This window comes from Coptis chinensis, chromosome 6, assembly GCF_015680905.1.
Source record: "Coptis chinensis isolate HL-2020 chromosome 6, ASM1568090v1, whole genome shotgun sequence".
Classification (NCBI taxonomy): Eukaryota; Viridiplantae; Streptophyta; class Magnoliopsida; order Ranunculales; family Ranunculaceae; genus Coptis; species Coptis chinensis.
The window spans coordinates 4,991,069-5,007,037 of record NC_141461.1 but is presented as its reverse complement, the minus strand read 5'-3'; the positions used below and the strand labels follow the sequence as shown (position 1 = coordinate 5,007,037).

Genomic DNA, 15,969 nt, shown 5'->3' with positions numbered 1-15,969 from the left:
CCATTTCGGAGTAAAGAGATCAAATCTTTAGTGACTCGCATGGCGGCGTTCGCGGGTTGCAAAAAGTACACTACCAGCTTAAGGTAACCTCTAAATACCTTCAAGTTGTTAACGAGTTGCTTAGTCATTTTAGCGGAGCGACGATACACCATTTTTGCGAGGCGAGAACCGTCACGCGGATAGCTTGGCATATCTAGCCACTCGGACGCAAACTGTGTCCCTAGACAAGCCGAGTATCGAAGTAGTCGATCGACCGGCTTACCTGGCGGACCAAGTCTTGACAATTAGCGACTGTTCCACTCACGAAGATCGGACCAGCCAAACACTGGATCGCGACCTATTATCACGGTACATCGATCGCGGCACCTCGGATAAAGCGCACAAAGCCAAGAGGGTTCCACGCAAGCATGTAGCTATTGTTTGGTGAGCGCAGATTATTCGCAAATCAGCGGGGGACCTCATCGAGATGTATCAATCGAGCAAGGCCGGCTAATTTTTCTTAAAAATCACGCGAAGGAGAGTCACGGCAACCATCTTTGGAGGTCGATCATTAGCCCAAAGCGATCTAAGGGTATGCCGGCCTCATTATGCGATTGATGCTAAAGCGTATGTCCTCAAGTGTGTCAAATGCCAAACATTTGGTCACAACATCATCTGACCCGGCTCGCCGAATTGATTAACATCGCGAGCCGCGGCGTTCCACATGTGGGGCATGGACATTATGGGACCATTAGATCCCCGAGAAGAACCGGCTAAACCCGTCCTTGTTGCCTGCACTACTTCACTAAGTGGGTTGAAGCAATTCCATTAGCTACGTCAAAAGAATCACATGTCGAAATTTCATTTGGACTCATATCATCACCGGTTTGGCTTACCACATACACCGGTGATGGAATGATGGCTCCAGTTCAAGGAAAAGCGATTAAAGAGTTTACGGCCAAATGGAAGATCGTTCATGCATTCTCTACACCACGATGCGGCTCAAAGCAATGGACAAGCGAGGCCACAACAAAGCCATTCCGGAGAATTTGAAGAAGAAAATTGAAAAGAACAAGAGCCGGTGGCCAAATCGGTGGAGAACATACTATGGGCTCATCCTTTCTGACTTCGCTCTTCACCGGCGGCGAGTCACCATTTTCCTTGTGCTATGCACGCGAAGCCCGTCATCACCCGTACGACAATCACGACAACCCGATCTGAACTTATCGAATCGGGCCTTAATGGCTTCGATTCTGGCTCGAGATCGACCTCCTCGAGAAGTAGCGACCTAGCGACCATCGAGGGTGGCGACCAACGGGTCCTCGAGATCTTACAACAAGCGAGTACATCCACGGTCTTTTCAGCGGGGGGATCGTTTTGAAAAAACTCAAGATGGCGCTAAGCTAGCACCAGCGTGGGAAGGCCCCTTACATAGTGGAACGTCGTTAGCGGCGGCGATTGGATTAAAACCCAAGAAGGAAAGTTCTTTGCCACGACCATGGAACACATACTTGCTAAAGCAATTTTACAATAGTCAGATACGCATTGTAATTCCGATTTCCCAAGCACTACAAAGTTTATCTGAAAGAAACTCAAGATTGTTATCATAAATGGCGGATCTACTCACATCTCCAAAACCATACCTCTCACGCGGCAAGCTCCATACGAAACACTCTCATGCGGCGGGGCGGCTCGGGGAGCTTACGTTTAAAATATCGATATCGATCAATATATGGAAGTATTTAGCTCAACCTAATCAAACTTACATGCAAAACACATTATACCGCTACAAACACTAAAAAACAACAACAATAAAATGCACTATTATGACAAGAATATACTTTTACTCAAGTCTATGATTCCTGATCATATTAAACATATTCATATTATGTTCATGTTATCTATATGAAAGGAATCCACAAAAGATTCTAATGAATCTTAAAGAATAGAATAATTAGATGAAAAGGTTTTACCCAAGATAATATCATTATCATCCTTTTTTCATCATTCAACATTCCAACCTGCCATCGGGAGACAATCCACGATTCTATATCACCTTGACTATTTATCCATAGTCATAGGAGGATAATGCCTAATAAGACAATCTACAAACGCTACATCTCCTTGTCTAAAATAGTCATCGGAGGATATTTCTAAGAAGACAAACCATTACCTTACATCTCCTTGACTAAATTAGGTTTAAAGGATATTGATTGTTTTCCATATTGCTCTCAGAGACAACGATGCCCATTACTTATCAATATATGACATGGTTAAACTTCACATATTAAATAATGCATTCATGCCAAACATGGTAAATAATATCATATCATAGGCTCAGAAAAGTAAACTTTAATCGTATTCCTCACAACAAAAAGTATACATTTAAGCAAATCTAGCCACCAATATGCAAAACAACTGAGGACTCCACCTCCTTTTACATGAGCTCAAGTAAGATAGAATACTCTATCAACAAGACCTCAAGTACTACCACAACATCTAATGGCTCAACCCATTAATGTCTTCAACTAGAAAATTTACCAATAAACTATTATCAAGTTTAAAGTAAATCCATCGATGATTAATATCCAAAACTAGCATGATACACAACTTTAACATATGCTATATGGATATAAGCTACAAATTACTTCATCTAACATGTATTTGCACAACAAGATAATTATAACCATCGCCTAACAACACATTCACTCAATAAAGGTAAGCAATTATGCATCAATATATTACTATCCAAGATTTGAGTGTGGTTGATATTAACTATCTTAAGGTATCTCTTAGACCATCTACATATGTACAAAGAAAATTAATATCAACTACTTCTAGTCAAACCAATTAATTCCTCGCTGATAAACACGATAATTTGTCGACTAGGTTATTAAAGAAGTTTAAGCTTAGGATTTCCTCCTAAAAACTAGCATGCAACTCAAGGCAAGAATATCACCATATAATTAAACCAAAAGAATTGCAAAAGTGAAAGAATAATGATACCTAACCAATTGAAAACCAGATTACCATATTCTCCTCCTTCTAGAAAAAAGTTCAAAAGAACTGTAATTCTAAACCAGCTCAGGACGAATTGGGTATCAAACCTTATACCACTGGTCTTTGAATCAGCTATCCAACACAAGAAGCGGATTGCAAAATCGAGCTCTGAGCTGAAAGTTATAGTAGTTTCCTGAACGAAAGGACGAGCTGTCAAAAAGACGAACTTTGACGTTTTTCTTGATAGAAATCTCATATTTGACTCCCACAAACGAGAAAGGTCTACAACCATATAGGGTTTGATAAACCACAAAAGATCAATAAATATTCAATCTTTAATTGGTTTCTACCAAAACGAAATTATTAGAAAATTTCTAAAGTCATAACCCAATAACACAAACAATAACTCAAAGTAAAGACTTATCTTTGATTGTCGATAAAGCTCTCGCTTTGTTACTACTACGAGATCTTTATTAAGATTGTTAGAATAGTTGTATAAACCTGACAACCAAAGCAGAAATCGAAGAAACGTTATAATGCCAGCAGCAAATGAAGAGACAAGGATAGCAAAGAATCGAGAACAACCACGCACGGATTAGAGACCGTCGTAGGAAAGGATTTAGCCCCTTCAATAGTGCAGAAAGGCAACTCAACGTACTTCAGGATTCAATGGCCAATGACTTGACTTTGCACTAGGGCGGCACTACCCTAGTATAAAGAATATAACTCTCCGGTGGCCCGATGAAGATAAAAAGAAAAGAATCGGTTTGAGTTTTACGTTTTTGAAACAGTTTCTTCGACAAGATATTATCTAGCTGACTCCAAATTCCCATTTCTAGAGAGGTTAAGGAGGAAGAAAGACCAAATCAGAATTATCAAACTTAACACTCAAAAAAGGCAAAACAAGTTTAGGCTATTGGTCAAACCACTACCTACAACAAGTTAGCCTCCAAGCCCAGCCCGAACCCCTAACTGTGGTGGATAAATCCAAATGTAACTATCTACTATGACTAAAGTGGAAGAATGCTATTTGTTCATCTCTTCCACTTTGCAATATACACTAGTATTTAGGGAAATACACAAGAGATTCTAACAAGAAGTGCTTAGATTTTTATGTTAAAGAATATATGCTAGCGTTGGGAAAACATTGGTAAATTCACGGAGACAAAAAAAATTGTTTCTCTTTAATATGGCATATGCAACTCACAAAGTGTGCTGCATGTCTGATAATAGCCATCTTATAATTAATCCTGGTTCGGAACTTCAGATCAGCTTTTTCTCATCACTTTTCTTAATAATATTTTACATTTTTCTATAATATAATTTTGGATGGGTTAACTGGTATTATCCTTTACTTAATGAACCAATTAGGATTTTTCCTCTTATTAGATGGGAAATTAGGGTCTCCCTCTAAGTACATAAAAAAAAATCAATTTGGATTGACCATGTTGTTTTTTATTTGGAGAGAGACTCTAATTTCCCAATCTAGTGGGGCAATATTCAATTAACCCTATAATTTTATTTTACTTAATTTTGATTTGATAATGACTCCCAAAGGTTCGGGTTCAAACTACACTTCATATTATTTGCAAAAATCACCGTTCTCTAAATTTGGTGAAACCGTGAAGTAAAGTTACAGTAATTTGGTGTTTCATATCACATAGATTTTTAGACAAAACAAATGGGTAATGTGAACATTTTCTTGGAAAGATAGGTACGCCATAATCGAAGAGAGAGTAGTAAATTAAGTTGTCAAACTGAAACGAAATTGAAATACATAATTTGGCCAAGTTATTAAAACTATACAAAAGCATTTGTTGACCATACCATTTTACAAAATAAATTTTAGAAAAAGTGACTGGCAATATACAGTTATACACAATCCCAGATATGCTGTTGAAGTTCAAGAAACTTAGAATATAAGGTTGAGTTCAATAGGATCATAATCTAACCAGCTAAGTTGTGTGTAATAAATTATAAATAATCAAAATGCGATGCCATGCCTCAAACGTGGGTAAAGGCTAGGACTTCACCTGTCTCTATAATTAAAAGCGTGATCCAGGGAGGATGGGTAAACAAACATATCGATCGAGGAGCAGTAAAATGAAAGTCATTTTCATCAATCACCACTGATTAGTATATAAAATAGTAGCTTCTTCTCGATCATTTTAGTTTTGCGAATTAGTAGGCAGTGTGTCGTCATCAGCATGGCACGGATTATCTTGTTGCTTGCATGTACCGCAGTTACATTTGCTACTATCGATGCTTCTTCAATTGTTGAACACAAGTTTAATGTAATTTGAGCCCCTAATTTTGCCCCCCCCTCTATCTCTTTCTTCTGACTACTGTTCTTTGATTTGTTATAGTTTTAGTTTGAATTGTGTTTGGTTTGATCGCTGAATCTGTTTTTGGAATAGAGATAAAACCACTACCCTACAGTCTATTCAGCACTATGCATGCGAGCACTTTTTGTTTCCTAATTATGCATATTGTGCATTTTGCTGCTGATTGAAAGAAGACTCATTTAACATCCAGCAGTACTTGAAACAATCACCTCATTTTATGGAGTGGTTTCTTGTGTTGGATTAGGCTTTTGACCTGCGGGTTTTGTCCACGACCATCAGAACTATATGTTAGCTAATGCTTTGAAGCAATAAACTTTGGGTAGCGAAGATGGCGAACAAGAAAAATTCACTAAAATAAGATCATTTAGGCTTTAGCCTTTCATTTGAGCCAGGACATCCCCCATTTTCGAAAAGACAATGTTGTCATATATTCAAATGCTTATTGTTCCTGATGTCTGTATAATTTTTTTTTTTTTTGTGGTTTCAGGTAGGTAATTTTCCAATCCAACGTGACTGTCAAGAATATGTTCAAATTGCAGTGAATGGCGGCTTACCCATTAAATCCATCGAAGTTCGAGAGGGAGAGATTCACTTGTAATTCATGTTTGCAATGAGTCGCCGTACAACATCACCCTTCATTGGTACATCCTTGGACTTTGGCCCATTAATCACAGATAATAAATTCATTCTGTTTGTTGTTGATGAAGTCTAAAAGTGATAATAGTGGTGCAGGCATGGTTGTGTTTCAAAGATTAAGTGGATGGGCTGATGGGCCTTGCTTATGTGACTCCAATGTCCCATACTTCCAGAAAATAGCTACACTTACAGATCTCGCTATCCTCACTGAACAGGAGGGAACGCCCTTTTGGTGGCATGCTCATTGCTCATATCACAATGCTCCCGTGCAACAGTCCATGGCGCGATTATTATCCGTCCTAAATTTCGTGGATATCCTTTTTAAAGTCCTCACATGGAGATTCCCCAATATTAGGTAATAATATCAGATATAGATCGAATGCACGTATATTGTAGTATTTTTTTTTTATGTTCCATTTTGAATTGTGATCCAACTTTAAGAAAACGTTTACTTCCTTATGGACTACCAGGGAGTGGTGGAATGAAAAACCTTGCCGTTGTAGAAAACAATATTCTTACGCGTGGTGGTGCACCGTCCGGCAGCCCTTTCAAATGCTTTTACCATCAATGGTCAACCCGGCCACCTCTACCCATGCTCCACAGATGGTAAAAGATTCCTACTATCATTTCCAGCACTTTAATTTTTGTTTAATTTTGCCTTGAACATTTTTTTCTTGGTGTTTTGATTTCATTATGCTATTAGGTATGTTTAAATTGAACGTGGTGTCAGGCAAGACATATCTCCTTAGAATCGTCAATGCTGCTGTTGTTTATCAGCTTTTTCAAAATAACTGCAACATACTTTTCACCGTAGTCGCCATCGACGCCAGTTACACTGTTCCATACGTCACCGATGTGATTGTTATCGCACCTGGACAAACCACAGATGTACTCTTCGAAGCTAATCAACCCTAATGGGGACTACTACATGGCTCTGCTCTCAACTGTATTCGGATTCACCAATCGTAAGACTCCCAAAATGGGACTGCCACGGGCCTTGTCCATTACGTTGGCTCCACATCATCAGCAGGATTGATGCCGGTCCTACCATCCCAAAGGACACCTCAACAGCATTCAAGTTCTATACCAGTTTCACTGGCCTCAGAACTTGGGCCCTTTCTGGCGTCCTTGCCCGGAAAACAGTGGACGAGAAAATGTTCATAACCATTGGTGGTGCGCTTCTACCATGGGGCCGGTTGCAAATTGTTCGAGTCCAGTTGGTCCACGCTATCAACTGTCGGCTGGCATGAACAACGTGTCCTATCTTTCCGCGCCACGTTGTCATTGTTGGAGGCATTCTATTATGGCGTGGATGGGATCTACACCGACGATTTCCCAAACAATCCGCCTGTGGTGTTGTTCTACACGAATCCCAAGGAGAGTCTTAACTTCGATCTGTTAACGCCGGAGAGAGGACACGTGTAAAGAGATTAAAAGTACAACTCAGTTGTGGAGATTGTGTTTCAGAACACCGCATTACTTGCAGTTGACAGTCACCCGATGCACCTTCATGGGTTCGATTTCTATGTGTTGGCCCAAAGGTTTTGGGAATTATGATCCAATTAAGGGCCCACCAATGTTCAACTTGGTAAATCCGCCTCAAAAGGGAGCACTCTTGCTTTCAATGCCGACGGGTGGATGGGCTGTCATCAGATTTCGAGCCAATAACCCAGGTGAAAACGACGATATATAAATGTTATTTTATGTGTTTTAATTGCCTTCTGCACAATTATAATCACTACTACAAGTCTTAATAAGTTTGACAAAGGACACAAGAGACGCAAGAATAATACACGCTCTTCTTTGCTAAAAACAAGTGAAATACTAAAGACTAACCAGCTTTAAATTTTGGACAATTGTTGTTTACAGGTGTTTGGTTCGTGCATTGCCACACGGATCTCCACATACCATTGGGTTTAGATATGGCGTTCCTAGTGGAGAAATGGGCAAACCAAATCTTCAACTCTTCCATCGCCACCCCAGATTATATCCTCGTTGTTAGAACTTATACAATAATTATCTATTGAAATTACATTCAAAAGAGCTTGTTTTTATTTTTCATCTCCAATTCACCTTTGAAAAATGTTGGAAATAAAGGTCGATGACTTTCACCAAGATAAGGATAAAACCATCGTAGCAGGCGACTCTTATCCTATCCGATATTTAGATGGAAGATAGTGACTCTTATCCTATCGATATTAACACGAGTATACGATTCTATCCTATCTCGATATTGGGATGAAGATAGTGACTTATCCCATCGATATTAAACGGAAAGATATAACTCTATCCTATCCTATATTGGGACATTTATGCATAGACTTATCCCATCGATATTGGGATTTACTATAACCTATCCCATTCGATATTGGGATGAAGAGGCACTTATCCTATCTGAAATAGGAGCTAACCTCTATAAATGTAAACCCCCCACCTCTCACATATTAATAATCCAAACAACAAGAAAAGCTCTCTCCTTTTAATGCCTACAGCCCCAACATTTTCAAAGTGGCCAATTTGTGGAGATTCCATAGGGTGTATCCTCCCTAGCCATTGTCTGCCCCTTTGGTTCCAGTTGGTTCAGAAAAAAGGTTGCTTCCCCGTCAGGGTTGAACTTGACTCAAGCAAAATTGCGCCAAGCAGCGATCTTTGAGTGGTGTCAAGAACATCTTCCCCTGTGGGAGACCTTCGAACTTCAAATCAAAGTCAGGGACTATAGTACCATCTTCCTGCTTTCACAAATGCCATTTTACGACGTTGGATATAACGAATTGTATATATATCAACTCGAATCATGCATGAGATATCAATAAAAATCCAACATCGCATCGAGTTTTCCATGGTTTGCATGCTTTTTAAGTTTTCATACATTAAACGATCTACAATTTTGAAAATGCATTTTTTCTCAAAAATATTTTAATTAATTTTAAAATAATTAGGTTGTTTTAAAAATTAATTCTCAGATATCATGAATTTTGTAAAAAAATTATTTTCATGGAAAATAATTAGTGAGTAAATTTTTTCTAAGAAATTTTTTCTTAGATATTTTACATGGAAATTTATTTCAGATTTATTTCTCTATAAATTTTAGGGATTTTTTTTCCACATGTATTTTCCACAATTAAAAATTGACATTAGATGTTTATTTTACCATGGGCATTATTTGAACTGGATTTACTTATTTGTATTTAGAATATAAAATTGTTTGTTTTCATCAACGGTCATATATGAAAACTATGCACAAATGCCTAAGTCACATAGACCTCAAACTTTAGAAAATCCAGTCCAGATCTTTATATTTTGGTTTAAGAAACGCATGACTCAAGCAAAATATGATAACCTCAGTTCCCGTCTTGAAATCTGATAAGATAGAGATGAGCCACCATCACCAGAATATACACTAAAGAGCCCCAAATCCTATTCAAGATAGGAACGAGGCTCTAATTCACTTAAATCTCTCCCTACAACGACACATGGACGATGCTATGGAACCAAATCCATATGATGTGTCATCGGTTTATTTTCCCACCTCACCTGTGGAAAACAGAGGAAGTGGCTAGTAATTTCAAATGGTCGATAGTGGACTGGTGAGGGATGAGGATGACTCCGGCACCCGGGTGATCTCTATGTTCATGGTCGACTAGCTCCCTTTTTAGTTCTACATTGTTTTGAAAGATAGGAAACTCTTTTGTAGAAACAATTTTTATGAAATGGAAATTTAAGTAGTAGGATTTTTTGCATATTCTATGTTATCGATAGTCAAATGAATTGATTTTATTTAATGGCTAGAATCATGCTAGTAGATTATCATGATCATCCTCATATGTGAAAATGATTACTTAGGATTTAAATTCCAAGAGATGATTCTATTCGGTGAAGTATCTATTTTTTTTGGAATTCAAACTTGATAGAATGGCACCACGGAAAATCCCCGCTTACGTATGCTACCGAAAAGGACTTGTTAAACGATAAGAATTACGTAACTTCGGTCTAGGAAAGTTAGGCTAATTTCGCAGAGAGGAAGGTCATCGATGTAATAACCGGCATAAGAGCGTAATCCCAATCAAGGATTAACACAAGTCGCTATATACTGCATTTAAAAAGTATAACGAAGTATACAAGAAGATAATGCTGCCCGAATCAAGCATACTTCTGGCAATCATGAGGAAATCTAATTCCATGACGCGGTATGGATGGGGCTCGATCGGGCAAAGAGGCTACGGAAGCGCGAAAGCCGACCTGGGGTAATGCACACCGCACACCGGTGAGGCTACAAACGAAGCTTTGACAAATTTATCGCTGCCCACAATTCTATGACACAACATCGCACGTGATGAGAAACATGGTTGCCGAAAGTTAGCCCAAGGGTGACAAAGTCCCGGCTAAATGAACAAAGAAATTCAAGCTCGCCATTAGGTCTTTACCTAAAACTGGGAACAATTTTGTCTTATCTTGACGATGACGACAAGATCACAAACTTTGCACAGTGCAAAGGGAATGCGATTGAGGAACAAAGGCTTCAATGAAAAGCCTCATTGCTCAAAATCAGAAATGTTGTCAACTCCAAAAAGAGGGAAGGCTCCTTTGGAAAAGCAAAAAAGTGAAAAAGGAAAGGCAAGGAAAAGGCCGTTTAACCCATAAGCAAAGAAACTCCAGGAAGTCGATAGACATGACTAGTGTTGAATGCTTCCGTCATTATCGATGGGACACATGCCAGGCATAACCTTTCCCGAGGCGAAGTTTTACTTCTAAAGATCACAACGTGATAAGTAATCGCTATGCCGCCCCGATTCATCACAATATCGATTGTAGATTCAATGGATGCATGCATCTTCACATAAGCCCTGATAGGTCCCTATTTGAAGATTTCTGAAACTTCCACAAGGAACTCGAGAGTCCACATGGGAAACCAAAGTGTCACGATGTTTTCGGGCAATGCACTTCGTAGGGTGGATTTTGGCGAGCTGGAGATCCATCCTTTATCAAGAAGTACTTTTGTACCCTCAATTAGAGAAATCTTTTATCACTTTGAAATTACTTCAAGAATCCTACGGGTTTAATTTTTCCCGTTAACTCCGCCAGATATCTTTAAATGCTTGATAAATCATGCTTATTTTAATGAATTCTTTTACGACATTACACTTAGCACAAACCGGCTTTTACGTTAAAAATGGTCAAGCCGGGCTAATCGGGTGGCATGCCAGACTAGGACATATCGACACAAATGATAGACCGCTTTAGCAAGGGAGGGTTATTGGCAACTTAACCCTCTCAAATGGAAACCTCATGGAAAGTCATTCTTGCCGAAAAGCCACCAAGAAACCTTTTTGGGCAAAGCGGCAACTTATCCTTTATAACTTATTCACTGCACATCCTCAGGGACCAATGAATGTAACGTTAGAAGGCATGGGCTTTGGATTTCATTACCTTCACAGATGACTATACACGCGCATGGACCGTAGTAATTCGATGTCTCACAACCGACGACTTTGGACTATTTTAAAAGTACACAACTTAGTTGAGAATCAACTTGGATAGACAAAAAAAGCCTTAAGAACTCCATCATGACGAATAATATCTTCACGGAGCTTCTTAAGGAACTCAGGAAAATAAGGGTATAGTTAGACAGCTAACTATTCCTTATACCCTCGCCAGTAATGGTGTTCTCGAGAGAAGGAATAGAACCCCGGCCGACATGGTTTAGATCTATGATGGCTCGTGCTAACTTGCCTATCCCATTTTGGGGTGATGCATTGTTAATCTACCGCCATTATTACTTAACCTAGTTCCTTCAAAAATCGGACAAAACACCCTATGAACTATGGATCGCAGACAACCCGCTTTGAACTACCTTGTAGACCACGGGGCGCGCCTTGTCACTTTCAAAATCGAGAATTTGGAAAGTTAGTGCTCCTCGAAAGAAGCAGACATCTTTATAAGATACCGGTACTTCTATGGGTATGTCTTCCTAGTGGGAGGATACTGCCATGGGCATGTCACGAAAATAAAGCACGAACGCCGATTCTTAGAGGATCAATAATTCAACGAGGGAAGGTTGATAAGTGATATACAACTTTACTTGTTGATAACCTTATAATCACGGAATTTAACAAGGCTATTTTGAAACTTTCATCAACCCCTCGATTCTAGTAAATAAATGGCATCGGGTCAAATGATCGATCAATCCCAACCTCGTAAGAGTTGTTAGAGGCCATATCCCCAAACGCCGGTTGAGATTGAAGTGGGAGATAAATATGACCATCGCACTTACAAAATATCCTGATGAACCTAAAACGCTCAAGGAGGCTATTTCGGTCCAATACAAGTAAGTGGATGGAAGCTATGAAGGAAGAATCGAGTCGGCGAAGAAAAACAAAGTATGGGACTTAGTCGATCTACATCCAAACAGAGATCTATCGGGAACAAGCCGGTTCTCAAGATCAAGAAAAATGCGGAAGGGAACATAGACAAATTCAAAAGCTAGGCTTGTTGCAAAAGGTTACACCCAAAAAGAAGGAATAGACTATGAGGACACCTTCTCACCAAGAGAGTAGATTTGCCTCCATAACGCCTCCCTCCTTGTCAACGGTCCCCATTTAGATTTGTGAGCTTTACCGATGGATGTCAAAACCGCTTTTTCTCAATGGAGAATTACAAGAGGAAATCTATATGGATCAACCTAATCGGGTTTTTCAATCAAGGGTCGTGAACACAAAGTGTAAACCTAAAAGATCCATATATGGTTTAAAACAGTTTCTGTGACAAAATGAATATGAGATTCCATGAAGCAATGCTTCAAGACAAATTCAAATGGTAAATGAGGACTATCACATATATGTCAAGACATCTAAAAATGGTTTTGTGATTCTATCTCTATATGTGGATGACATTTTGTTAGCAGGTAACAATAAGGCATTGATAAATTCCACTAAGGAGTTGGTTGTCATTAAACTTCAAATGAAGGATACCGGTGAAGCTAGTTATGTCTTAGAGTTAAAATAACTCGCGGATCGGCCCAAACGCTTTGTTATCTTTGTCTCGTGAGACATATATCAAGAAGGTTTTGGAAAGATTCAACATGACTCGATTGTAAGCAAGTGGATCTCCCAAGAAGTCTAGGGAGAGTCTTGAAGTTCTAAAATGTCTCCCAAGAATCCTATCAAACCTCGTGCTATGAAAAATGTACCATACTCAAGCGCAATGAAGCCTTTATGTATTTAATGTCAGGTATTAAGGCCGTATATCCGCTATGCAGTCAAATTAGTATCAAGGTTCCAAACAAATCCCCGGGTCGCATTAATCGGAAGCGTCAAGAAGATAATGAGGGTATCTAAAAGGCACCGCGGACTACTCACTTGTCTACCGCGGAAAGATCTTGTTTCCGATTGGCAATTCGATGCCGACCGGGTCGAGAATCTTGATGAGAGGAAGTCAACTTCGTGATATACCTACATAATGAACGGAGGTGCTATATCCCGAGCAAAGAAGAAGCAAACTTCCATAAAGACTTTCAACTATGGAAGCCGAAAGTATATCAGATAAGTCGCCCCTCGCCACAATGAGGTCAGGTGGTGGTCGACGATTCATCAAACACTTGTCGTTGTTTTCAAGAGTCAATAACCACCACATCCGACCGACAAAGATGGTCGCTTCGTGCATATGCTAAAGATCCAAAGTACCATGGAAGAACCAAGCATATGAAAGTTAAAATACCACTACGCATACTACAAATGATAATCAAAAAGAAAGTGGTTCTACAAACATATATCCATCGATCGATGGGTTGCGATCCAATCGACCAAACCTATTCCAAAGGAACTCTTCCTGCACATGTAAAAATGCTCAGGGTTAAAGAGGATGTGATTATGTTAAGAACACTTTGATGGTTTAATGAATAAAAGTGCATTCTTTCCATCGACAGATTCTCATTATAATCGCTTATCATCTCATATGTATGTCAAGAGGTCGATCGTTCACTCACATGAACAAATACTCCATTTTAAACAAGTGAGTTTAGCTTGACAAGTCACTAAACCTTATAGGAAGCGGGTGGACTTAGGTCGAGTCATGCCCCTTCTTATAATCGATAAGAAGAAACAGTTTCATAGTGGAAGATTCGCCTTAAACCTACAAACGCTATCGCCAAGTGGGAGCATAGTATCCTTGGAATTGTCATTGTGGGATGACAACACTTGCATGGTATGAGTGGACATACAGATATCTATTGTTGAGTAAACAAATTTAGATAATTCCTTGCCATGACATGTTTTCACACAACACGTATAGTCGATTATCCGAGAGCAAGAAAAGAAATATCCCTAAAAATTTTGCTAATGAGCTCTATCGATATATTTTTGTTTAAAAACATATCGAATGGTACCCTCCTCAACTTTGACCTTGTCAAGAAAAATAAGAGGACTACTCGTAACTTTCCTTTGCTCCCCACAAGCCTTACTAAAAAGCGCCGATCGATGCATACCGAAGTTGGTAGAACTTCCCGACGACAAATTTACTCAAGGCAGCGGTAAAAGAAACCTGGTTTATCACACAATCACCGATTCTACCTCGCCAGAATACCGGATGATAATTGTGAATCATGTGATACGCTTTTTTTTACGGGTGTGGACTCATAGTGGACGAAGTGCTATTTGTCAAAGCCGATTTAAACAAACAACATCTTTGGGTATACACACACCTCCCGATATTAGGTTTTCGATTCATCTTCTTTAAGATCACTTTCATGGTAGACCACACGTGGTCGCTTTTCATCACAATTTGCTACTTCACCAGATATCATGATACGCGCTGCTTGAAAGTCACACAAACCATTTGCCGCGAGATTACCACAAATGGCTAAGCATTCTACTTAAATGCTTCTCTTTAAAACCTTATTCAGCTGGAGATGTTGGAAAATAAGGTTGGATAGATGCCCAAAGATAAGGATAAACCATAGATTCACCAAGATAAGGATAAACCATCGAAAGATGAAGTATACTATCCTATCCCATCCGATATTGGGATGAAGATAGACTCCCCATCCCATCGATATTAGGATGAAAGATAGATTCCCATCCTATCGATATTGACGAGTATATAACTCTATCCTATCCGATATTAGACGCAGCGATAAAGATTCTTATCCTATCGATATCGGGGACAAGATATAATCCCCATCCCATTCCGATATTGGGACAAAGATATGACTTATCCCATCCAATATCAGGAGCGAACCCTTATAAATGGGACTCTTAATCTCACATATTAATGATCCTAACAATGTTAAAGCCTCTCTCCTTTTAATTGCTAAATTCCAACATTTCTAAAGTAGTTCTTGTGCGACTGTATGAGATTCCATAGCCAGATTATCCTCCCCAACATCACAGCTCGTTCTTGGTTCGTGAAAAGGTTGCCTCCTGCTCTGAACTCGACTCAAGCAAAGTTAAGAAGAAGATCTTGAGTGTGTCAAGAACATCTTCTCCTCGAGATCAAAGCTTGAACTTCAAATTGAAAGCCGCGGACTGTACGATCTTCGCTTCTCACGCTTATTTTATGCATGTGATATAACGAATTGTATATATCATAGAATCATGCATGAGATATCGATAAAAATCCAACAAAGATACACAAGGTTTGTCAAGATTTTTATCAATTTATTTTAAAGAACAAAACACAATTAATGTATGAGTAGTTTCTACGCAACTCACACTTTGAACCGAATTTGTAAACACACCGAGGTGGCAAACAGAGACCTTGATTTTCAAGACTTTCTTGACTAATACACACGCACTCTCTCGCCCGATGAGTGCCACGCTTGTTCACAAATTCGGTTCAAAAGATTCGTTGCTATAGAATTTTGGTTAATGTATAAATTTGTTTATTTAATCATTTTAATGTACGTCCAATTTGGTTGAAAAGAATGACAATATCTGAATTGTTATTAGTGTTATTGTGTGTTTGATTTGTCGGAACTTCCTAGGATTGGGTGAATAAATCTGTTCTTGTTACAGAT

General features: G+C 39.1%; 1 pseudogene; it reads left to right on the top strand.

The window, feature by feature from the left end:
* Positions 1–7,146: 7,146 nt before the first annotated feature.
* Positions 7,147–7,987, top strand: LOC147490967 (laccase-8 pseudogene; annotated as a pseudogene).
* Positions 7,988–15,969: the final 7,982 nt, after the last annotated feature.